Raw genomic sequence first — 26168 nt, forward strand, 5'->3', positions numbered from 1 at the left:
TTTTTAGTTTAGTCACAGAAAGTGACACTGTTCTTAAGTCCAACAACTGTCCTGGGAGATCCCCAGTCATCCGGCTAAAGCAGGGCTGATCAAGGTCGACTGAGCTTCGCAGTCACAACGCATGGAAGGGCAGGCAACTGCCGCTCACCTTAATTAGATAAAGACATGAAGACATGCAGCAGTGTCCTCTGGAAGCAGGCGCGTGTCGTTCTGTGCTAGAGGCTGGACATGTTTGCCTGCTTCATCTGCAAACGTCCGTGCAGCTCAGAAGCCGTGCAAATTTAACATGCAACAGCGAAGCCTTCAGATCTCCCTACAAGTTGCAGCATGTGGCGCGTGAGCTGTGAAAGAAGCGTGGGGCAATCCCAACTCTTTACAATCCAATTTGTCTGACCCTGTTACAGCAACAATGTGTTATTTCAATCTATTTACATGCTGCACAATAACAGGTAGGTGGATACTTCCTCAATCACCCAGACAGGAAATGAAGGTGTGGAGCTTTTGGAGAACATTATAGCACCAAACAATAAAACAATGAAAATTTTTCACATTTTCCACCTTAATAAATAATAAACATGTGATTATTATGTAACCGTGGCTGTGAATAGAGATGTTGCTCATCCAGCATAAGCTATTGCATTATAATGAATGATACTAATGCATGTATTAGTACAGTCTTCATGTAATGCTTAGCTGCCTGCCATATGGTGCTAAGAAGATAGCTGGACACCAAGTTTAAAATCTAATTTTAATAAATTCTTAATCAGCTTGTGGGCTACTGAAACAACGTGCACTTTATCGAAATCTGTGGAGTCAGCAAGGTCCTGTGCAGCCGTGGTCTTTAATAAGATTTGAGAGGCATTACAACAACACAGCAGTCAATGTCATGTTGAGATGCTCCCTCTGTCTGGATGGATAAGGGGGGAAAGTGGCTGGACCTCGTGGGGGAAGAGAGAGGTTTGCAGGGACCGTCTATCACACATCATTCTGCTCTGATCGTTCACGCTTCCTAATTACAGAAGGTGAGGAGGGCCATCACTTTATCATATTTGTTTTGCATCACTGCAAAAACAGAAAATGAGGGGCTTGCAGAGCTGCACCAATTTACTTCGTTTCGACCTTGATTAAAAGAAAATTAATTGCCACATCTCTCATTATGTTGCAGGCAGCATCTGATGGCTGGAATGGAGGAAACTAGTAAAAAAAAAAACTCGACCCGCTTGTTCAGGAAGCAAAACTCTCCCTCTAATGATGAAAATAAACAGGCCTTTCAACAGAACCATCACAAGACAATGTCAAAGATATTAGTCTTAATATCACGGGCTCATTTCTTTATTCTACTTGACAGCATGAGAGACCTTCTAACTTTTGCGCGTCCCTTTGTAAACAGCACAATTAAAAGCTAGGAGCCTCGTGGTGGCTCAGTAGCTGATGATATGCAATTAATGCAAAACAAATAACCCTTGGAAACATGTGAGAATTAGGAACAGAAATGACTGCATGAGGTGTGTTATATCGCATAACTTTCATTCAGTGTCAGAGAAAATTCTGGAAACAAACAAAATTAATAATAATAATTTATTAGACTGCTTTAATCCTCTGGACCTGTCATGCTTAACTCCACCCTTGTCCTCTCATACACTCTAGTAAAGCTGCCATATGTCTCCAAGGATCAACTTTGGAACTTTTTTTGGAGAGCATGGTGTAGAATTACATGAGAATTTCTCACAGACAGGGTCTCCATGCTAACTGCTATTTTAGAAATGAAAGCCTTGTTCCCGCGGGTGTCCCGCACCTGTCTATGCCCGAGAGCTCAGCATCAGGCACCCTCACCTCGCTGGTGATGGGAGGGGGTAAATAATTTTTTTTCATTTCTTTTTTTATTTTCTCCCTTTACCCTCAGACGCTTGCCGGGTCTCCCTTTAGTGCCCGGCTGCTTTTCCCTTGTGGCTTTCCAGCAAATGGCCATCCATCCATGCGCCAAACTCAATCAGCAGCAATGTAAATGAGTCCCATTGTTACAGAGGGGCTGATGTGGGGCAACAAGTGAGGCATGTATGATGATAACTTCTCTCTCGTAATAGACATAAATGTACATGGCCAAAAATGGAACAGAATTGTACTCATAACAATTGAGAAAATGTCAGAAGTGCTTCTGTGATATATTACATGCCAAACGCCAAACGCCTGGCATTTCTTGTAAAGTCACATTCCTAAATGTTTCTGGAAATGTTCTCTCTCACAGCATCTGGACCATGAAAGACCTAAGTATCACATGTTCATAGTCAATATTCGATGACAAATTCAGAAGGCCAGCTATCATGTCACTGAACGGAGACAACAATGCAAAGCAGACTTTGACCCTGTCCTCGGTCATGACTGAGCTGCAGGAGCTCCGGAGATGTGGTGTCTTTTGATCACATCACTGTGAAACCTGTCCTACTGTAATAATAATCATTTCCATAGGGAAGAGTCAGGGCTTCACCCCTGGCAGCTTTTTGACCATGAAGGCCTGATTCGCGCAGTCTCCTCTTAACAGTTGTTTTAGAGATGGGTCTGCTGCTAGAACTCTGTGTGGCATTTATCTGGTCTCTGATCTGAGCTGCTGATAATTTGCGATTTCTGAGGCTGGAGACTCGGATGAACTTGTCTTCAGAAGCAGAGGTTACTCTTCCTTTCCTGGGTCAGTCCTCATGTGTGCCAGTTTTGTTGTAGCGCTTGATGGTATTTGCGACTCCACTTGGGGACACAATTGTTGTCCAATAGGGCTGTCGGCTGTACAGGAACCTGACGTCTGCACAACACAACTGATGGTCACAACTTGATAAATTCCATTGATTGACCCTGATAAGGCACACCAGTGAAGTGAAAACTATTTCAGGTGACAACCTCTTGAAGCCCACCTTTCACCTTTTTTTGTTAAGTACACAACTCCACATGTGGTCATGAAAATAAAGAAGACATGTGTCCAAACTTTTGGCCTGTAATGTGTGTGTGTGTGTGTGTGTGTGTGTGTGTGTGTGTGTGTGTGTATATATATATATATATATATATATAGTTAAGAATATTTTACTTAAACAGTACGAGATCCATTCTGTGAGGAAACTTGGGAACATTTCTCCTATTAGCACAGTGGGGAGGGGGACAGCCCAGCTACAGCTGCCATGCTGGCACAGAACCACCCTGTCATAACTTCCACAGTCATCTGTGCTTCTCTGTACGAGCATTATTTATTTTTCCCTGCATATTTCAACATTTTTACTCACAATAGATCATGCAGAGCCAAGCTGAACATTTAGATGTGCTCCTTTCGTCCCTTCTCATGGAAGTAAACTTCTTCTCTTCCCCCCGGCCCCCTGGCCCTGTCCCCCTTGCTTTAGAGATATTGTCCCTTTGAAAGTGTTCAGTTTTAGGACACAGGGAGGTCACACCTGTTGTGGAACTTGATAGAAGGCTTATTTATAAACTTTCAGAGCTCCAGATTCTTCCTTCAGAGAAAATGCTGACATATGTGAGGAGGGGGTGGTGGTGGTGGTGGCAGGGGGCGTCAGCTGAAAAGCCTGTTTATGAAAAGTGCAGCAACTGGAAAATCTATAAAACAGTGAAATGATCAGGGGGCAGAAAGAGAGGGGGGGTCTGGAGTTGCTGGGGTGGGGGGTTGATGATGCCACATGCTCCTATTGTAATAAACACTTTAAAATGATGGCAGGTCAGGCTATTTTTGGACGTCTCAAAAACACATTTTGTGTCTCACAGCAAACATCAACCAAACGTTATTCCTGAGCTGAAGAAGTACTGCATGTAAAGATAACCTTCAAGCATACCGGTACCCGGTAAAGACCCCAAACTGTTGTTCTAATCAGAAGAAATGTCCTAAATTTGTCTCCACAGACATAATCAGTTTGGTTTCCCAAAGAGGTGAAATCATAGTGGGATATATCCGCCATGTGACCTTAGCCAGTGACACTTTATTGTTGTTAGAACAAGACAGAAATGTGTGTGCGCACATACACACCAGTTGCTTCCATCTCACAAAGGTTAAATGCCTGTCTTTGCTCCCAAAAAAAGGCAAAAGGCAATAGGGTTTGGCATGAGGGGGGTCTTAATATATTGCCTATATTTAGGAACTGAGTTATGGCCCATGGGGTATTTGGGTGGGATCGTGTGACATATGAAAAGTTCTGGAAATGCTGAGTGGATTTGCAGTATAAGGAGTAATATTATGGTAGTGGGGCTGATTGCAGTCAGTGACAGATAGTGTGACAGGTGTTCCAGGACGAGGGTGCAGTGTCAGATGTACCTCTCATTTAGAAATGGGCCACTTGCTGACTTTTTTAATGCTCATGTAACACTTTTTAGCTGCTTTCCTTCATGGCTTGACACACAGGCCCCCAAGGTCCAGATGATTCAGGGATCCTTCTGTGGGTAACATTTTTTCATGTCTTTGGGAATATTGTTTATCTGATCTTGCTGTTTCATAGTGTCGAGGTGTTAAGTCAGCAGCACCAAAAAAACAACGGCTTTAGGTTAATTTCGAGTGGCAAGCGATCCGTTCTCACAGTTCCACGCAGGAACGCAGCCGTGATATAGGCAGGCGATGGCCTCACTCGGACAGATAAGGGGAAATCCGAGTGGTTGGGCACAAATAGAATGGCGAGATCCTCATCCATGTGGTGTCCTGCCATGGAACGCTTTCGCAGCGTTTTCTCAACGTTCTTCTCCTAACCCTGAGGGCTCAGATAATTCCACACCGGTCAGGAAGCTCTAAATACCAAATTGCACGTAGGTAAGCAGATACCCTCGACTTTATTATGGACATCTGGGTATAAAATTAGTCATCTCTGCCAATAGTGGCCAACATAACAAGCATACCATATGACAGGACGCAATACTGTACAAATCGATGGTACAAAACAGATTGCACTGCAAAGACTTCTGGCCTGACAGGCTGCAGGAGAGTTTGCGCTTAAAAAATGGCGACATCTTTTAAGGTTACCCCTAGAGTGCTTCTTATAATATTACAAGAGACAGAAATCCATTTGCAACTCTAATATAACACTGAGATTACATTGTTACTTTAGAGCTCGGCTGCAAATTAATTTGGGCTTCATTTCATACATTATACAAATGGATAGTAGTGGGAAAATGAAATCCCAGCATTACACATTTCTATATATTGTTTTATTTCTGCAGGCGCTGTTTCCAACAGAGTGCTTGCTGCTTGTTCTTAATTTATTTCCTTTTTGTCCTGTGGGTTGGATGGCAGAGAAAATGCCAGAACACAAAGCAGGCCAAGGTGATTTTCACACGGATCCTAATGTTTTTCTCCAATCAGGAAGCAATTTTCGGGAACAGAGATCAAACGGGGAGCTGACACTGATGCCATTAGATCATGCTGGATGTACATTTTGACACCCTGCAGCTCATTTGCCTCAAGGGCTGTTTCACCTTGGGTTAAAGTACGAAACTTAATTATGCAGCCATCGACCAGCATCCTCCAGTCACCTTTACTTATTTTGGTGATATTGGTAAAAATTCCTGGCTAAAAGCATTTCTAACACACCCAGGAAAAATTATTACATTTGTTGCTGATAGAATTAAGGGAAGGAGGAAGTGTTATTACAGGTGATTTTGAAGGAGAGACTATGATCTGTACGCTTTTAATTTGTGTTGAAATCTGAACTCTTTATGTAAATGCAGTGGGGCAGCCTGGACATCCATGGCCAGGAACCTGGAACAGACGCCATGCTGGTCACTACATCACCGGCTTGCACCGGGGACAGCAGCAAGGGGCAGAACAGAAGCCCTGCAGATGTTCTCCATCACCCAGCCCACAGCAGCACCTGCCCCTGAAGACCTTGAGCTCCACCGCTCGTTTCCAAACCTGCAGCAGGCCCGTTCCCTCCCTGGGATTTTCTGATGAATGTTTAATCTGCCAAACAGTGAGGTCACTGCACGGTGACACAGCGCAATTCTCGTGTGACTAATATTGCATCTTGACAGGGTTTATTTTGAAAGTTTCACTTCAACATTAGTGATAAAAACAACTCAGGATGATTGATCATTAGCTCCGCTGCCACCGCTGCCGCTGCTACTGCAATCCCAATAAGTGCCTAAAATAAATGGGTGAGATTTGAAACTGCAGAACTGCAGAGGACCCATAAAGTAACAAGGCACAGTCCAGACGTATGACAAATAGAAAAAGCGACGGACTCCGGAATATTCACAGCTGCTCACATTCCACAAACTCCCCCAAATTCCCCTGAAGGACGGTGCAGTGAGAAGCAGCAAAAGAAGTAAAAATGGGAATGATAGGAGAGGCTCAGTAACAGTTGCCTGAAAATCTCCTTGACCCCCGGGTCACCCACGACCGACCCCAAATCGTTTCATATTTTCCCGTCCAAATCAATGGCGGCATAAATTTGGCCTCAATGACAAGAATAATTTAAAACAGATCTATAGAAGATAGGACGTAATTCCCAAAAGTGCGAGATGCGCGCACTCTGCGTCTTTATTCAGACAGTTCAAGTGCAGATCGAAATATCGACTCGTGCGATTTTCCGCACCGATCGCAATTTGTTAAACAAAGTGAAATAAATAATTGTGGAGGTTAAGGGACCCCACCCTCCTCCCCTGTCACGTGTCCCCTGGAATCATCATCACAGCGCTGCTTATATTCTTCTGCTTTTTGGTTGGGTGAATCGAAATGCATCAACGTTGTAAAAATTGCAGGTTTTTTTCTGTGATGAAAGGCGCACCTTGATAAAGTTATTTAATCTAAATTTAGGAGACAATAACTGGCCATGGCATTTCCCGGCGTGCTCGGAGGACACGATCATTCCAGTTCGCGCTAATACTGTTTTGCAAAGCATAAAAATGCCGCGCTGATAAATATTAATTTGAGCCTTCATGATGTATTTGAAAATTCCAGCTAAAATGTCACCACATGGAGCATTAATGTAATATTTCAGGGCCTGAGAGCAATGCTCATATTGATTGCATTTATTTGACTCTGGGGATGAGAAATAATTCTTCAGCGGGACACATCTGGTAGGCAGAGATCAGAATAATCGGAGTTGTATTTAAAGGCGGCGCGCAGTGCTATTAGCAGACAGTCCGCCGCGGGTCCCTTCTTTGTCATTAATAATATTGACCATCATTAGGGCAGGCGTCTGTCTGTCTTTGTGCAAATGAGAGGAAATCTGAGTCGCACCTTGACAATGACCCGGCTCCCCTGCCAATCGTTAACGACACCTTTTATTTCGCTTTTTTTGCACAATAGAACTCTCTCTGTCTTTATTCAATAAATACACTCATGTGCGAAAGTTTATGTATGTTTTATTATCTTTATCATTCTCTTGTAAATATTGCAAAATATTGCAGAAGAAATATTGCAGCGTAATTGAAAACCCGTGCTGTGTTGTGTCACTAAATCAATACGAATATTTAAGCATTATTTAAAACGAGGGAAGTAGCAGATTCTGGCTTTCGTTCTTCTTCTTCTGATCATTAAATAATAGTAAACGATAACGTGCATTTTCATTTTTATTCAAGCGTTGAAATAAAAGTGCGCTGCTTTAGTGTCCAATGTGACTCCTCATTTGATACTCTCTCGCCTGCCGACCTGCCAAAATATTGTGATGACTTAGACATAATAGGTTTGCTCCAACTTTCCTCTATAGGAGTAAAATGACACGTCTTGTTTATCGATGATCATGAATTATGTATAACTAAAGCGCCCCCTACTGGCGCACAGCAGTCTTCATGAAGTATTATTTAAATGCTGCGTACATTCATCTTCCTGGATATCTGATTCTAAATGAAGTATGCATTTCGGCACAATCCGGGTTGTTGAGAGGAGGAAATGGTCTTGTTCTTTTGGAAGGTATGTTAACAAAAACACACACAAAGGAACTATGGAACAATGAATTTAATTAGACAAAGACAAATACTTTCGTCCACAAGCACCTTTATCACCATCGCAATCAGAAGCCTGGGAAGTCGCTCTTTGTTCCAGGTAGAAATTACAAGTGATCGTAAACAATAAAAAGCCATAAATTTAAAAAATAAACAACTAAATCAGACCGCTCTCCAGTTACATTATGGAGACAAAAATATCTGAAGGTGAGGGGAGTGGCTGGGTGGCAGGATGAGGGGCTGAAGGTCATCACACATGTGACCATCTCTCATGTTCACCGCAGATGCAAATTGCAGCGGGAAGAAACATTTCTGTAATTAAGATAATAAAGTTGCAAAAAGGAATTTCAGATTTCTGCTTCTTAACAAACCATAACATGTGTAAGGCTAATATCTGAAGAGTCACATGACCTTCACATGACTGACAGTTGTCCCCTTTTTGTGCTTGTAACTTACAATGATGACCCCAGGGTGGCCGTTTCTGATGTCATTATATGGCTTATAAAAGCTGAAGAACCATGGCATGGTGATCTCATCGTTCCTTCGCCTCTTGGCCGTCCACCCGCTTTTTGAAGTGGATCTTGTGAAGTGGAAGGGTCCTTCCGAGCCAAGACCACTTGAGTATCACAATCAGACCCTATCCAGACTGGACGGGGGTCTCCTACACTGGCCATCCTCTGCCCCACAGGTCCCACGTATCAATTGCATGTTTAACTTGACACTTAATTACAGTGGAAATATTTGTGTATTTTGTATGGGTGCCATGGCCCACAATGTGTCGGCTGCCAAGCATTCGCAGCTCCTGCTGCTGGCACCACAGCCAGAGTGGCTGATTAAAACAAGATGCTCTCATTTGGGCCAGCTTTGCGAGAAATCACTCCCAAAGCGCCGCACAGCTCTACCAACCAGACTCATCTGGAGCCACGTTCACAGCTGCTGCAGGAGAGCACAATTGAGAACCACAACCAGCTGATCTGAACAGTCCAAGAGAATTAGCCAGAGGAGCTCCAGCCGTTCCTGTGGGCAGGAGTCGTTGTTCACATGACCATAAAATACTTCTGTGATTCGGCACCCATGTGAAAAGGTTGGACCATTTACATTTATGGCATTTATCAGACGTCCTTATCCAGAGCAACTTACAATCAGTAGTTACAGGGACAGTCCCCCTGGAGCAACTAAGGGTTAAGTGTCTTGCTCAGGGACACAATGGTAGTAGGTGGGATTTGAACCTGGGTCTTCTGGTTCATACGCGAGTGTGTTACCCACTAGGCTACTACCACTTCAGATGTTCTACTTAGTCTGGGACTAACTGGTGGTTAGAACCTTTGTTGTTGAAAGGTTTTGTCTTTTTTTAACTTTCCCAATGACAATTTAGATTTCAAAGGTTTAAAGGTTTGGAAACAGGAAAGTGTAAGAAAGGCAGAAGGGTCCGAAGCTCTCTTTAATCATATACACTGCTTTATTACAGAAGACAGGATGCATGAACATGACGTTTACTGATACCCTCCCACTGAGGATAACGTCAACAGAAATCCCCAGCAACAACACTCTGAGACCAAAGTTGTGTCTTCTGAAGTACATTGAAATGTGCCATTAACTTCATGTTCATGCATCCTGTCTTCTCTAATAAAGCCCTCTAGAGTCTCGCAAGACAGCAACTCATGACTTGACAGCAAGGTGCTTTATTGAACTCTGCTTGCAGTTGACATGCTTTGGCACGTGACTAATATGTCACATGATGCGAGAAGAGAATCTCAGCAGCGCTCACATATTATCTTGTGGGCTCTGCACAAGCCCTTGTTAAAGCCACAATATTGATCTGGAGCGACTGCAAGGCAACTCTCACACAATAAAGTTCATACGCATAAATACAATAATAATAATGAAATTAAAATCTAATTAAACTGATATGGGCCGGTTGCTATAAAACTCTGGGAGAATGTTTGGTCATTAAGCTGTCGAGATGAATTTTATTGGACAGCAGCACAGAGGAATTGTGGTGAGGACCATGAAATGCACGCAGTGGGAAGAGATGGAGTCCAGAAGGTGCTTAATGCTCGTCCAGGTTAGGATTAATATCACACCAATATTACTCTGATCAAAAAGACCAAGGCAATCAGAGCTGTGTTATCCCTAAAGAGAACTGGAAAAATACAGCTAATGGCGGCTTGACCACTCTGTCCTGAAAACCACTCCAGGAAGTGTGTGTAGGTGATATGAAGATCTGACAAGGATTCTTGACGGCATCTTGAAAACATGCATCATGGCCATGATCCCATCAGACATTGCTGAAGGCCAATATGAATGTGCTGTAGTCAGGAATCAGACAGCTGATGCACCCAGATGTTCCCCATGTGCAATCACCTCAGTGCCAGATGTTCTACCAGCCTCATTCTGGAGACCTCTAGCCCAGTGAACCAACGTTAATGGAAGGGAAGTTGGGCGACGGGCACCCTGATGCCCTGTCTTGTTTTATACGATGGCTTGATATAAATTAACTTTAAATGGGACCTTGGCAGCAGCACTGGTGTATTGATCCGTCCGAGCAGGAGCTGAAGTTTGAGGGCAGAGCCCTCACTGGGCAGCCCTGTAAACGGAGTAATGAAATTGATTGGCCCGGGGAGGGTGACAAGTCAGCCAAGTCAAGCCCTTGATGTAAGGAAACAAGAGTGGCATCTAATTGGGGTGTAATATGGGTCTTTAGAAGACATTAGGCATGTGAGCAGAGCAACGCACAGCCATTCAGCAGGAGTTACGAGGGCTGCATAGCGTCTGTGTCATGCTGGGGTTTTCTCTGGTTGTGGAATTGTCAAAAAATAACAGATCAGCAGAGGATCATACGGTTTCAATATTTTGATGGGAACAGCGGTATGCTGGCATGTTCTTTTCTGTCAACCCATATTTGAACTCTGTATTTATACAGCTGATGGGAAAGAGCCAACGACTGCTGGTATTTTTGAAGCATATTGAGAAGAATCCTCAGTGGGAATACAGAATGTGTTTCCTGTGTTTGAAGGTGGAACCCCCTGCATGTGTTATAAATGGTGCATCTAGCCAGGGTTCAAAGTCTTTGGGTCCTTTTTTAATTAGTAATTTATATGGTTTATCAAATTAAATAGTAGTAGCCTAGTGGGTAACACACTTGCCTATGAACCAGAAGACCCAGGTTCAAACTCCACTTGTTTCCCTTAGCAAAACACTTAACCCTAAGTTGCTCTAGTGGGACTGTCCGCGTAACTACTGATTGTAAGTCGCTCTGGATAAGGGCGTCTGATAAATGCTGTAAATGTAAATGTCATATATTCACGTGTCAATTCACGTGTCATGTCTCAAAACAAGAAACATAAGAAAACTTCTAATAATAACATACATACATACATATATTATACTTATAAAGTTGGAATATAATAGAACAAGGCAGTATTTATAATTCACTTTATTTATTGTCATACAAAAAATTTAATGTTTTAAAAGCGTATACTTTAGCACTTAAATGTTGTTTTAATCAGATTAGCTTGAAGCATGACTTTCAAGTTCATCAGTCAGAAGTAAACAAAACAAAAAAATAATTATACAGCATATTTATTTAACACATTGTGTATTCTGAATATATTATTTTATTATGCACAGTACTGAAGTTATTCAGTATTCAGTTATCAGGTGAATTAATACTTATATTCTTATCCTAAACCTCTTATTTAACTTACACATGGACAACAACAATATGAAACAGTTCTGTTTCTGAATACGCATTTCTGCAGTTGCTGATTTGCTGCTGTCCCATGACAGCGTTGGGCCTCACTCAACACTGAGGGGAGAAACGTTCTGGTACATTACAAGCACTTAGCACAGTGATATCAAAGTTCACCTTTGATTTCCAATCTCAGGCCAGAACGAGGTGTGGAGGGGGGCCACCATTAAAAAGCCATTACAAACCCATATTTCATATTCCCCACTAGCCCACATTTCAAGGTGTTAAAAAGTGCAATGTATATTTCTGCTATATTTAAGCACCAGGACGATGTACAGTAGCTGCGCTGGCAGCACGCTGGCAGCCATTGACCTTGGCCTCTACTGCCTTCATTAGCTTTTAGACACTTATCAGTCATAACGGCATTTGTCCCATCCAGAGAGCTTCCTCTTTCACTTCCATTCGTACAGCAAATAATGGCCAGAATCCATTTATCTGCCATTCCCAACAAGTGTGCGACATTAACAAATGAGTCGACATTTTGTAAGCGTGGCTGATATGCTCTCAGAATGATTCTCTTTACCATCTCAGCTCAGGCTGGTTTGTTCATAACGAATTTGTGCTATTTTAAAATACGATTCGTTCACCTTTTTCCTGTATTGTGTTTATTTATGTTTTTCAGCCTTATCTGGCACCATGTGTGTATGTGTGTTTTTCCTAAACACATCTTTATTTAGTTATGATTTTAATGCCAGCTTCTGGTTTATAACTTGTATCCCTGGGAAAATATTGATCCAGCGAGCAAATGAATCTAATTATGGCTCCCTCTCCTTTGAGCTCCGTATTGACTGGTTGTTAAAGGGGCTTCTCCAGTCTGTGGAATGCTGAGCACTCAGTGACAACAGTGTTCGGGGTGTGCAGTGGATCATATGCAGGATCTCGGTCATCACAGCAGCACAACAAGGTGGTACCTCCTTCAAAAGGCAGAAGAAAAGCATGCTACAGATGGATTCCTTTACAGACCAATGTATTCAGGATTCAATATGGGCTTTTGTGTAGACTGTCTCCTTAAGTCACCACTTTTTAACCTCATTTAGTAACCTGTCCCACGTTGTCAAACACAGACATGTTACTCAGTCCACATGTTTGCACCTGGTCACTTGGTCCACCTCACCTGGTCAAGCCCTCATGCACCATTTCATTTGCCTGCCCCAGCTTTTCTCTAATTGGGTCTTACCAAAGCAGCTAAATTAACTCAAACCCATGAAAATATTTACTCTAAAAAAAAAAAACTTTTTGTAGATGGTCAGGATAAGGTTGTGAAACCTCTTCACACTGTATAAATACAAATATGTATTTATTATTTATTGTTTCATACTTTTGTCACTGAGCCACTACAAATGTATTTAATTTAAATATTTTTTTTCCATTTATCTACCATTGACCAGTACACCAAAAAGTTCTATACAAACTTAATGGAGGAGCACAGACATACAGAGCTTTTCAATGAGTTCATAAGTGCTATCCATTCATTAACAATATGTAACATTTGTAAGAAGCTAAATCAGTGGGGGAATTGGGTGGAGGCAAGAGGCTTCTTCCACAGCAGATCACATTCTTGGAAAACTGTAGCCTCCAACCATCATGATGTCATCAAAGTTTAAGCTTAACTAGTTTACAGATGATTTATATCACCTGCGGTCGACATAGAATTTTGGTATTGATTGGTGGTGCTTCACCAACCAGGTAAATGTAATCCAGCGCTGAATTTGATATGTTTGGTCTTCAAATGTTACCTTGAAGTGGGATGAGGTGGTCCCCACCAGTCTGATACATGCATGGAGGAATGGAAATTCTTCTTTGTGCTTTCTACTGTCAGCCCTGATAGTCAGTATAGAAAACACTGATACCCTGTTAGCAGAGCCTTGTTGTCGCCATATAAAAAGCAAAAATTTTCCTGGCCACACCCTGCTGCTGCTCCCAGCACCAGACTGTTCATAACACTCTACCAGGTTTTCAGATGGAAATCCTCACAATGAGACATTTCCAGCAAAGTTGGTTTTAAATATTCCATTGCTTTGCATGTAGTCAATTTCTATTTAAAATTGTCATGATTATTTTATTTTGTAACATTAATGGAAACACATTTAGAGGGCTGGGTGGTTAGTAGGGCATTTGCAATTCATATTCCCCCGCATGATTACATTAAGAGAGTGTTCTGTCATATTTGATTAATGTATCTTGTTTTCTGTAAAACCAGATTAAAATATGAAAACTGACAGAAATGAGGCCATTACAAAAAATGATCAATTTTTAATAGTCTACTCAAGAAAGGGTAATGAAACACCATGCAAACATAGCTGCTCAGAAATTCTGTAATCAGGATTTGGGACATTTGTGACTGGTGTTTGTGAACATATGGGGAAACAGTCGTTCCTCCAAACAATCTGTGTCTTCACAGCTTGAATAATAAGATATCAACTGAATTTTTCGATTCATTATACCACAGTTCTGTTTGAAGGAATCCTGTGAGTAGCAATATCCCACAATATCAATATGTTTCTTTAAATATAATTCCACTATTATTATGTTGTCTTTAGTAAAGAGAAGATTGTCCCTAAGTGCCTGGGTTAGTCTAATATCCTTTCTAATCTGACCTCCTTTAAAGTCATGTTCATTGAATTGACTGTATTTTTACCTCATTACTGTGTGGTGAAACACAATGGCTGTCCTCCCGTTATCCAGGTGGAGACTGCAAATCAGTAGTGGTGATGAGTTTCCTCGTAATTTTGATTTGACATAAACAGCTAAATGTAGACACAGGGCTGCCAATCTAAGGCACGTTTTTCTAATAGCTTATGGTTATTGCGGTTTTTAGCCACTTTTGACCAAAAAAAACACAGACTCACAACCCTTTTGACAATGTTGTGACATGGAAGGTCCATGCCATGTCACTGGTGCTACCTCAGGTGCTACCTCAGACTGGAGTGGATCCTTTTGTCATTTATTCTAACTTGATTTAAAATGAACTGATTTTGAAATTCAACATATCTGGCCCGTTTTCATGCTCTCGTTGAATACATTTCCATTAGCATTCTTTTTCATCAGCCCTGTCCCAACTCCATGTCTGATGTGTTTATTAGCTGAATGCTGGGAGGAAACAGCAGCTTTTAAATGGAACCGAGCCTTTATTTTATCTTCTCTTCTAGTTATATCACAGCCATTATTATTTCTAATAAAAACATGCCTGCTCTGATCAAATCCTCATGCTATCAACACAAAGATGCCATATTAACAATTTGTTATTATTTACTCATCATTGCCAAATAGACCAGGAAGTTCCAAATTTCACAAAAATTACTGTGCTGTTTCATTCTCATTGGATCAATGTGATATTCATTTTCTGAAAATTTCTCTTGAAATCAAGCATTATTCATGCAGCAATTTCTCAAAATTCTACAAAATCTTCAGAATGGACTTGGACTGTAAATGTAAATGTTTTTTACAATGCCTTAGATTGACAAAATATCCTTCCTACTCAGAATAGAGGATTTATCATTATTAAACTAAAATTGGCAAGTGAGCCTCATCTGGCCATTTTATCCTTGTGGCATCAGAGGTAGGAAATGCGTTACTTCATACTCTCATCAAGAGAGCAAGCGTGGCAACTGGAACTCGGCAATTCCACTACTGGCCATTTAGCATGACCGCAGGTGACTGTGAATTAAAAAGGTGGGCCTTTATGTGTGACCTCTCTGCACAAAAGGCTACATCCATAACTTACTGCGACAGGCAGCCCATTACCCTTCAGAGCCAGATCACCTTTACATAATATGGCCTGGACTAATCACTGGGCACAGGAGACTCCAACTTGTATCAGCACTTTGCCACTTTGAGGTGGAAAAAAGAGGACCAAGTCAGTGCCGATTACAGCGCTTTTCATTTTAATCTTCGCCACATCCACAGACGTCATTGTCTTTCCAGCCCAAATGAGCTCAAATTTGCAATAAAAGTTCATTATTTGGAATAACCATGTGTAACCTGCCCTGAGTTGCCTTTTTGTGCCATGAGAATGGTCATCTGTGTCATCCGTTGTACTTTTTCAGCAACTAGTGCATTGATTACTTTAATTATTAGCATTACTGACACATGCTGGTACCCAAACGCATAGTTGTGTTCTATGCAAATGATCATCAGCAAACAACCAACAGGATTAAAGGTACCCAGCAACTTAGACTGCAGCCTTTTTAAATAAAAGCTCAGGACAGACTATAGCACATGGTTGTGGAAAGACTGTGACTTGACGATTCCCTGCTGAAAGTGAAAGTGAAGGGATTGTCATTGTGAAACAGCACACAGTGACACAATGAAATGTGTCCTCTGCTTTTTAACTATCACCCTTGGTGAGCAGTGGGCAGCCATGAAAAGCAGTGTGTGGGGACGGTTTTTGTTCAGTGGCACCTCAGTGGCACATTGGCAGATCAGGATTCGAACCCACAACCTTCTGATTACAGGGCCACTTCCTTACCCGCTAGGCTACTGCTTAAAATGAGTTTTAGTCAGGGACAACAATGGAGGTGTTTCAGTGTCTGTCCATGAAGGCATAGCTGCAACGATCCTAGGTCAGACCCAGACTACTTATTAAAAAATTGCGATCTGATCCTGGTAGGTGGTTTTAACTGGAGAAAAGCATAACCAGATTAACCAGATTAAGCTGGTCTAGTTGTTTGTTTGGCCTGAAGCTCCTCTGTTGGGCAGCCTCTGTGAGAATGTTCTAGAAGTGATGGAGATCAGCCTGTTTTATATATTCTGTTGTTCTCAATCATGTCACCATGTAATCTGGCTATTTGTGTTCACATAGCTGTAGATGGTTACTTACGCACCATGACTCTATATCAGCTTTATATGCTATGTGCATGTTCTACATTAAAGGTCTTTGCAGACCAATCAGACCGGCCATTTTTATTGCATTTATGCTCCCCTGCAGGGTTAATGTGAGTAAATTATTGAAGCACATTTTGTGATTTTGGACACTATGGGCTCGTTTTGCTTTATTAAGAAATCTGAAAAAGATTCTCTCTGTAATAACAAGTTCAGATGATGAAAATTAATTATTGTTTTCCTTTTTTTATTTTAACTCATTTACAAAAAAAATAAGCATTGTCTTTTTGTTTTCTTAGTGTAGGTATAATACCATTTCTAGAAAGGTTTTTGAAGGGGTTGAGAGGAGAGGCAAAATTCGCATAAAACGATAGCTGGAGGATAATTGAGAAGCTTAAAAACAGCAATCTAATTTTACAGGTTCCTCTGGGGGCTAATAATCTTATAATAGGCCCACAATATTCTTCTAGTGATTTATTGCTAAATCCCAGTATTTTTCAATACATTATAGTTTCTAAATTGTGTTTAAATTGAGTGTGGAGGAGCTGAGGCCATTAGGAGATGCAGAAATGAAGATTATATTTAAATATTCATGCAGCCGGTACCTTATTATTGAATCTGAACACTAACAAAATCAATATTAAGTGCAGCTTGACATAAATTTATTTATGAATTTCGACTTTCTAAGTACTGTGTTTTTCCACTCAAAATGTGTGAGTATAATGTAGTAATGATATCAAAACAGCGTGTCAGGGTGCATTAGGCCAGTGGCTCATGAAGCGCTGCATAAAAGAGTCAGAGGCTCTGTGTAAAAAGTGCTTACAGAGCAGAAATGTCTCTTTTTACAAACATCAGTCATTTTACAGGCCTGACTCGCACGCGGCTGTATGCGCTAGTTAAGCCCAGATGCAGGCATCTGTCCGGATGATGACACCCCCCCGCTGGCCGGGGTGTATTAGGGGTGTCAGGAGTGTCCCAGTGAGGTCTCACCTGTCCGTATACTCCCAATCTCCCAGCGCCATGGCCTCGTAGTCAGTTAGCCGGTCACGCACAATCTGGCATGGAGGATGTGTGTATGACTGAGAAACACACAAAAAGTTCATTTTTCTCTCCATCTATTTGCACAGAGAGACAATTGTGCTTCGTATCCAACACACAGACCATAAATCTAGCCCCATCAAGCTGAAGCGAAAGCAATTTTACATGCACTCTTTTAATGTTTTTTTCCTTTGTTTATAGAAAATCTTGCAAATGTTAAAAGCCTCTTTACTGGTTGAGAGCCAAGTCTCTGGATACAAGATGATGCTGTAAAAGCTGTGAGGGCTAAAAACACGCAGCATCAATCCTGAGGGGAAAACAGAGACACCATAAATCATGCGGTCGTAGCCTCACTGTCTCCCTCTCTTAAAATCATCCCAATAGATTCAAAGCTCCTGATTTCATTTCAAGCTGCTGCTTCAACCCACTTTCTGAAATATTAAAGAATAAAAAGTGCAACATTTCTGTCCAATCAAGTTAGGCATTTTCCCAAAACATGTATTTACATTTCCTTCCCTGAGATGTCTTCTTGCAAACCTGTAATCATCTGCAGTAAAGGAAAGATTATGAAGACACCGGTTGTCGCGGCTCTTCCACCGACTGGCAATGAGGGCTGACCCCCTGACATAACTGCTGGTGTCAGATGGCACAGTGAGAGAGCTGAGGGGACAGGAACAGAAGCATTCACTGGGGTGCATCAAACCAATTACAGGCAGTGCAGTTCAAGCACCAAATGTTCACAGGAACTTTTTTAGCTCTTACAGGGTCTAAACTACTGCACGAAGAACTAACAGTTAAGTAAGCAGTTGGTCAAACAGATCCTACACCTGTGGTTAAAAAATATACATATATGTACTGTTTCTGTTGCTGTCAGCCAGATTATGTCACTTCATAGTTCCTACAGTCCTAGAGGGAACTGCCTGGGTGAGCTGCCTAAAACTTCAAGGTCCAAAGGCATCCTACAGTCAGTCCCACATCGTACAAAATCTCATGTACGAAGTGTAGCAGCCTGTTTCACCAGTTCAATCTGTAATAATTTCTGCATTTCCTGTCGCAAAGCACATTGCGCTTGGTTTGAACCCTCTACTGTAGAACAGAAATCCCGGTTTCTATGAGCTGGCTCAGAAGAAGACCTCTGTCAGGCATCTTATTTATCCAGTGTTTATCTCAGCATCCAAGTGCATAAAGGAAGAGCAAATCATAAAAACTGCTCAGTCTAAATGAAAAAGGAGCATAATAAAGCAAGCTAGCTCCATTATACAACAGGGAGGAGGTGCTGCATATGGCTCTGGTAATATAAGATAAAAGTCTTTAAAAGCCAAAAGGTCTGTCTACGCTTCCTCTAGCAGGCTCGAGTCTTTAGGGCCGGACCCCAGGATTAGCAATATAAAGAACTATATATTATGCTCAGAAGAGCTTAGCGAGCAGAAAGCAAGCCTTCTAAACATAAGTCAATTTATATTAGAATTTCCATACATGCATTTTCTTGTTACCGTCAATATGCAAAAATGGTGCTTACTAACAAATAATGCATAATGTACTTCTGCTGGCACATCAATAACCGCATCTGAGCTTTAAAAGAAAATGCAAAAAGGGCCGCGTGTAAGGATGAGCCATATAAAATATATAACACACTAAACACGAAAACGTCAAAAATATGAAGCTAGCTCTGGGCTCGCAAGACAGCCGGCCATTTATCTCGGTGCAGACTGCAGCTCAAAGGGAAATAAATAGCCTCCTGTCTGCTGCTGCGTTTCATTGACTTAAACACAGGACGACTCCCGTCCCCATGGACGACTGCCGTCCCCAGCCCTGCAGAAGAGAGCTCTCCCAGGCTGGAGAAGAGGGGACAGCCATGATAAACCGGCCTCATTTTTCCCTGTATAAACAGCTCAGGAATAGCAGATGGGGCCGTTTGAACTGGGTTCAGTGTGAGACCCCATGGCAGATGTCCGTCCCCACGCTGGGGTCTGGCTGCGGCTGAGCAGGAGGGGGGCGCAGGGTTCCTCTCCCACAGGTCTGACATTCAAGAGCTCTCAATTATGTATGAAGAGCAAGCATCAAGCCCACACAATGTCTCCCATCTTCCCATGCACAGATGCCCAATCAAATCCGCACTGTAATTATGACATATTAACTCATGGTATGAGGGTGGAGGCACTCCCGCTGTCAGGTCATCCAAAAGGAGGTGGTCAGTGATGTTGGCATCTTCTGCTGCCATTCACGCCCTTTGCACATGTAAACAGTGAGCAGTGATGGTGCTGAAGTGTAAGATGCGGATCTGATGACTTATTGAAATCCCGGGTTCCTCAACATCACTCCGTGACTGAGTGCCTGACTGCGTTGCGTCGTAATGAGAGCGCGGCGCGGCGCGGCCGAGGGGAACACGTCTCATACAGCATGTTTATCTCCCACACAACATGCGCCCATCAAAAATACATGAGCAGCAGCATCCATTATTTCAGCCTTCAAATGGCAAAATTGGGATTAAGCTCAGAGTATCCTTCTGTTTTCAAATGAATAAATCAAAGAGGCACTCAAGAATTTCTTTTTTCTCAGGATGGGAATTCTGTTCTAGAAAATGTGCCAGGCTTTTTAAACACAACACACACACACATATATTTAAATCAAAACTTCCCAATTACGCTTCACATCTTTTCTGGCAATTCAAATGATTTTGTCACTTTTCGCAGGAGCACATGCAATATTTAAATGACTTTCTCTCCTCCAATGTCATCCTGCTCCCAGGTGACTTATCCCCTCACAGAAATGTTCTAATTTGCTAACCAAGTGTTGTCAGATGTGATTTTGGTGCAAAGTTGGTAATTATAAGCAACATGTATTCAGTGTGGGGAAAAAGTGTTAAAATATTTAACACAGTCAGACAAATGGAAAAATGCATGTGGAAACAAGGAAAAGAGTCTCTGCAGTCAATCGTTTTTTTATTAATAATACATGTTTTTCAGCGACTAACAACCTCGGCACTGCTTTAGCACACTGTGTGCCACTCTCTGTTCCGTAGTTTTGGGTGATTTGTGAAAATGGATGTGTTGTTTTCCACTGTGTTGCAGACAAAGCCACTAAGAGCTGCTAAATGGGTCAAAGCAATTCCCATCTTTTGTAAGGGAACACAGATGCTGGGAATTCACAGTTCCGCACTTCACAGGTTTACATGTAGTTTAAGTCCTGATGGCTTTTGTACTTCAACACTTAAACAAACAGTAAGAATTAAGGAGTTATTATGGACAAGATGGTATATTCCAATCATTTCATATTAATTAAAAATTTCTTCCATAGCAAATAGCCAGAAAGAGACATTAACCCTCAATGCTCCAGTATTCATGGCTGCTCTTTAACTCAGCGTTATTCCCATCACAACTGAAGGGAAATTGCAACAGAGCAGACTGACCTGCAAAGAAGATGGAAGAAAGAAAGTTGTTGAGCGCTGCTGTCGTTATAGATGAAGACAGGCTGCTGGAATCATCTGAGGGTGCAGGGGGAGCTGACCTGCTCTTGTCATTACCGACCACAACGTTTCTCACAATCATATTTCTCATTACTCCACTGACCCCCACCTAAACTTATATGTACTGTTTTGCTCATGTTAATGAGTTATTTAATTAGCTTTCTTCTCACACAAACATCTGAGGGTTCAAGTTTTGTTTTGCTAGTAGGATAAAAGCCGGGTGCACTATTGTAAGATTAAAAACTGCGACATCTTAATTACAAGTTTGTGTTTACTGAAAGGACTGTACCAGCCGAGCCGCAGTGTTTCTTTGTATGTCATTTTGTGCTTAAGTGATTGAAAGTGGTCTGTCCATTCAGGATCGTTTTTATTTTTTAATGTTTGTTTAATGCAATCTCTGGAAGGTGTTGGTGCTGTTTTAGGAGGATTAGTACAGAAATGTGCACTAATGTGGAAATGCATGTAATATGGAAAAAAAACAGAATGTATTAAATTAATGCTCTTTTTTGCCTCAGGGCAAAAATGAAAATGGACCCCCCAATGAGTTCATTTTTCACGGCTTTGGTTATGCATTCAACACTCTAATTGAATTTCAATGTAAGTTTTACAAAGTCTTTATTATAGTGACTGCTGATGGAAATTGCATGAGATGAGTCCAGGGACGCTGCCCCATTAAGTAATTAAACACCAACATGTGCTTTCTACTCACCTTGTGCTTTTATGGTTACTCCTTGTCATCTAAATTGTCAGTTTTTGCTATTTCTGGCACAGTTTATGGAGATTGAGCAAAGTAGCTGACATATACTCTGTCTTCTCCACAGTACGCCACGAGCAGCAGTGGACAGTTTAAATATACTAAGGCCCCAAGGCGTCAGCCTGATTTCCGAGCCGTGCACAGACGCAAGACCATGCTGTACAATTCCTGCACAACTGTAAATTCATCAAACAAATGGAACTTGCAACATGGAAATGTACAACATGCACATAGAATTTTACATTTCTTTCTGGAACATTTCATATTGTTGTTTAAAGTCAATGTATTATTTTAAAATAATTTCATTTTCTAGTGTTCTAAAGGGTTGTACTTTAATATTTTCTACTTTAAAATACACACCAAATATATGTGTGTTTCGAGTTTCAAAAATGTATTGAATGTTATAAAAATGTTTTTTGGATTTTGATTAATTGTTGAATTTGGATTAAAGAGAATTTCCAAATTCTTGTGTTTACTGGGCCACTGGTGTTTTTCACTAATACTTCTGCTTCTAATTGCTGTGAGCTTTACGAAACATTATCCTTCCCCTCACAGCCATTAAAGAATGTCCTCCCGTCACTGCCGTCAAACAGTTTGTGATGAGCATTCTCTGTCTCCATCTAGTGCCTTTGAAGTTCCTCAGTACCTAATGAAGTAGAGATATTCTGCAGCTAAATAGCTGAAAAATTAATGAATTACATGACATGGCCAATAATTATGGCCATAATTAACATGGTAAAGACTGATTATTGATCATTTAAAATGGGACAGGTATGATGATAAAATTACACCAACAGAGTTTACACAATGTGTGTAAAATAGTGTTGTTTTAAATGAAATCAAATGTACAGGCCATATCATAAAATACTTTACAGACACATCTTGTCCCTTTATTTGTATTTTAAAGGGGAAACAATTTCATAGACACACACATCCTCTCTCTTTTCCAACAATAGGACTTCTTCAGGTCATAAGCAGATACATTTCTTTTGTCGATACATAAAGTCTTTTTTCTGTGATGAAATGTCAGTAAACAGATTCTGTACTGGCCATCTGTACTCTCTTGAAACTGGGCAAAAACAGGATGACTCCATTTCAAAAATAGATCATTCAGTTTGGAGTGTGTGCTGTGAAACTGAGAACGATTTTGAGCAGATAATGAGAGGGAAAGACGTTTCCTCCACGGTTGTGTCAGGAAGAGGAAGGTTATTGTAAACTGGGCTTCAGAGTAAATAATCACCCGGTTTCCATGGCAAAGTGGACAAACAGGCCGAGCCAAAACAAAGGATGAAAAGACAATAAATCCAGCTGTTGTCAATTCTGTTTAGTTTTCAGAGTGTTTTTTAAGGAAATTTTTAAGGAAATGAGGCGTGTGCATTTTTCCATGGCAAAGAGGAAATCAGATGTTTGACAGATTTTTTTTTAAGATTATGTATTTTCCTGTCAGCTCTGTGCTGATATGTACTGGACTCACAATTCAATTTATTTCATGGCAGAGTCCGGAAAACCCTCCACTACGTCTGTGTTACCAAACTTAATCACGTAGCCCCAGCTCAGTCCCCAACTCTTCACAGCAGGGACAGGTCTACTGCCAGACCCCACAAATGGAAGGCCTTTTAACTAATATAACAAAGTGATGTAACATGCAATGTCAGATGCATTCACATTTATGGAAAACCCAGAAGCATCCAAATTCAGCATGTGCAGCAAAAGAAAATGGCATTTTTGTTCACATTTTTTCATTTTTATTTATCCAAGAGTGCTGAATCTGCATCTCTGGCCTTTTACCTTTGGCGCAGACATGAACGAGGAGAACATAAGTCATATCATTAGCCTGTCCATGAGCTATTTTTCGTCATTTTTAACTGATTTACCAGTATTAAAGGCACATACTGCATTATTATGAACGGTCAAATGATTTTAAGATTCTGAATGTTTTTGATAGCTGTTTTAGACAAAGATCTGCAGCTCCTTCAGTAGATTGCTATTATTTAACGTACCTAGTAAGGGTAATTATACATGACTGGCAACTGTAACAACCGTAACCACTTAAAACTTATCACAAAAACAGTCCCATTATAACTGCAATTCTGTTAACCGTAAATATGTGACAGAAAGCAATTATATTTCTTTTAGCACATTTCATTTGATGTATCATAGTCACAGAAGTGAGTGGATTTTGCAGTAATTCCTGCTGGGCTCATCAGTTGTTGGGAAGTCATATTTTATCTTTATTTGCATTTCTCACAAGGCTGGGGATGAAAGAGCAGCCTGTTCTCGCCCTGGCACTGATTAAGATCTAATTGTGAACATTTGGTCTGGCCCGATGATCAGCCTGCACAGTCAGGCCGCCGTACAGAAGTTGTAGCTGCCACAGCGCAGAGGTGGCATAAGCAGAGACAACAGACAACAAAAACAGCAACAACAACAAACAGGAACGGATGGCGAGCGTTTATTATCTGGTTTAATTGGTCGTCAACTGGAGGATCTGACAGCCGCGGTTAATGAGAGGGAGCGAGCGGCGCACGTGGCTGCCAGCAGGCCGCGAGGAGGGGGCGGCGCCGAGCTCCTCAGGTCTTCTGTATTAGAGGCAGTTCATCAAAATATCACTAACCAACTGTCTTCAGTGGTTTTCAAGGCCTCTTTGAGTGTCTTGTTAACCTGAATGTCATTAATACACACAGTCACACAGTTCCTCTGTGTGTGTAGTCAGATGGTGAACACACACAGGATACGACGGAAACTGAAGCCCTTCCTCAGTTCTTCATCTGGGCTGCAGACCTGGATGATGTCCAGGACAGGACCTCCCTGACACGGAGTAGTGTCACGCACAGGCTGTGCAGTCGACCCCGAGCCAGTCCCGGGCAGTTCGCAGATGTGGTGGCACAGGTGGATTCCCAGGAACGGCAAACCCAGGTCTTCCAGGAGCGTCGACACACAACCAAACAGAGCCCCTCCCCCAAAACCTTCACCAATCTCACTATGATAACGAGCCAGGTTTCTGGATGACCTCCTCATAAACCCTCTCAGTGAGCACCGAGAAGTGCTTACTCAGCATTTCTTTGCCAAGAGTCGGGTAAGGCCTGTAGGCAGCGAGCCGCTGTGGCATCTCCAGCGCTTCTGAACTTCTCAGCTCACACATGGGAACAATTACAGCGCACGTTTGGCCAGGGTCCCTAGCAACCACCTGCATCTGGTTTCTGTTTACCTTCATGCTCACACTCCAGTAATGCCGCAAGCACATCTGCTACTGTGCGATGTAACCGTGGTTACATGCATGGCTGACCTGTGATTCTGTAATTACCCAGCAAGTGAGATGAAGTGGCAACGTTCAGCCACCGAGCCGTCACTGCTGTACCCCCGGGACACTTGAAGATGGCTCTGAGGGGGACATTTGTGGCCTTTCCAACTGTAAGGCTGCTTTTTCATCAAAGTCAGCATGAAATCATAGAGATTGAACAGGAGAACATGTAGAAGCATGAATGGTGAGGGAAGTAGCATCTTCTGGAGACTCTGGGGGGTTCGGTCGTTGTTGCAGAGTAAAGCAGTGACTCTGCGTGTTGTACCTTGCAGCAGCACTGAGGCTTGGGAGGGCTGTGTTTAGCCCTTTCCCAGATGTGCAAGCCATATGCATGGAATGGGATTAAAAACAAAAACACACAAACACTTGAAAGAGATTTTTTAACCAAGCGGAGACAGACAGTTCATGGTTCGCACAGATAGCAGAACAACGGCGAGGAGCCACTTGAAAGAGTGGGGATGTTGGGGCATTTTGTGGCGCTATCCTCTTTGCTTGTAGCAGCTGCCAAACGGTTGCAGATGGGACCCGTACATGTTGGGCCCACATTTCATTTATTTGAGCATTTGTTTCATCTGTAATATCAGCATCATTTATCAAAAAATATAACATTTATAGCAGCACACTGAAAGCATTGCAAGAATTTATAGAGAACAGCCTTGTGGCCAGTGCTGCTCATAATGTAGACAATGGCGCCCTCCATTGTTCATGCACTTAATTTCACTGAAGCTCTTTACTGAACACCAGCACCTGGGCAATAAATGAGAAATAGCCACATCTCTGCTTGTTGTCATGACTGACCACCACCACCTCACCCTGTTGCTATCCTGTTTTTCCAGTAAACGTCAGGACCTCTACTAATCTGATGGTGATATTTAGATCCAAGAGGAAAAGTCACAGGCCTTTTGCTGCATGATATGAACAGAACTATGAACAGAACTATGAACAGAAATAATTCTGCAGATGTGTGATGATGATGGTGATGACCATCATCAGCTCTGTGATCTTCCCCATTATCCAGTGCAGCATCATTTACATTAAAGTCATTTACATTTACTGCATTTATCAGACGCCCTTATCCAAAGCACCTTACAATCAGTAGTTATAGGGAAAGTCCCCCTGG

The 26168-nt window shown here is 41.8% G+C and overlaps 2 long non-coding RNA genes across 2 annotated transcripts; both read left to right on the forward strand.

Moving 5' to 3' along the window:
- Nucleotides 1–783: 783 nt before the first annotated feature.
- On the forward strand, nt 784–1232 carry LOC114798648 (uncharacterized). Its single transcript, XR_003751084.1, has 2 exons — nt 784–1022; nt 1166–1232. It is a non-coding gene; the product is annotated as an uncharacterized LOC114798648 (long non-coding RNA).
- Nucleotides 1233–3682: 2450 nt separating this feature from the next.
- Nucleotides 3683–7616, forward strand: LOC114798649 (uncharacterized). Its single transcript, XR_003751085.1, has 3 exons — nt 3683–4421; nt 5194–5296; nt 5701–7616. It is a non-coding gene; the product is annotated as an uncharacterized LOC114798649 (long non-coding RNA).
- Nucleotides 7617–26168: the final 18552 nt, after the last annotated feature.

The sequence above is a fragment of the Denticeps clupeoides genome, chromosome 10 (assembly GCF_900700375.1).
Source record: "Denticeps clupeoides chromosome 10, fDenClu1.1, whole genome shotgun sequence".
In the NCBI taxonomy this organism is placed as follows: domain Eukaryota; kingdom Metazoa; phylum Chordata; class Actinopteri; order Clupeiformes; family Denticipitidae; genus Denticeps; species Denticeps clupeoides.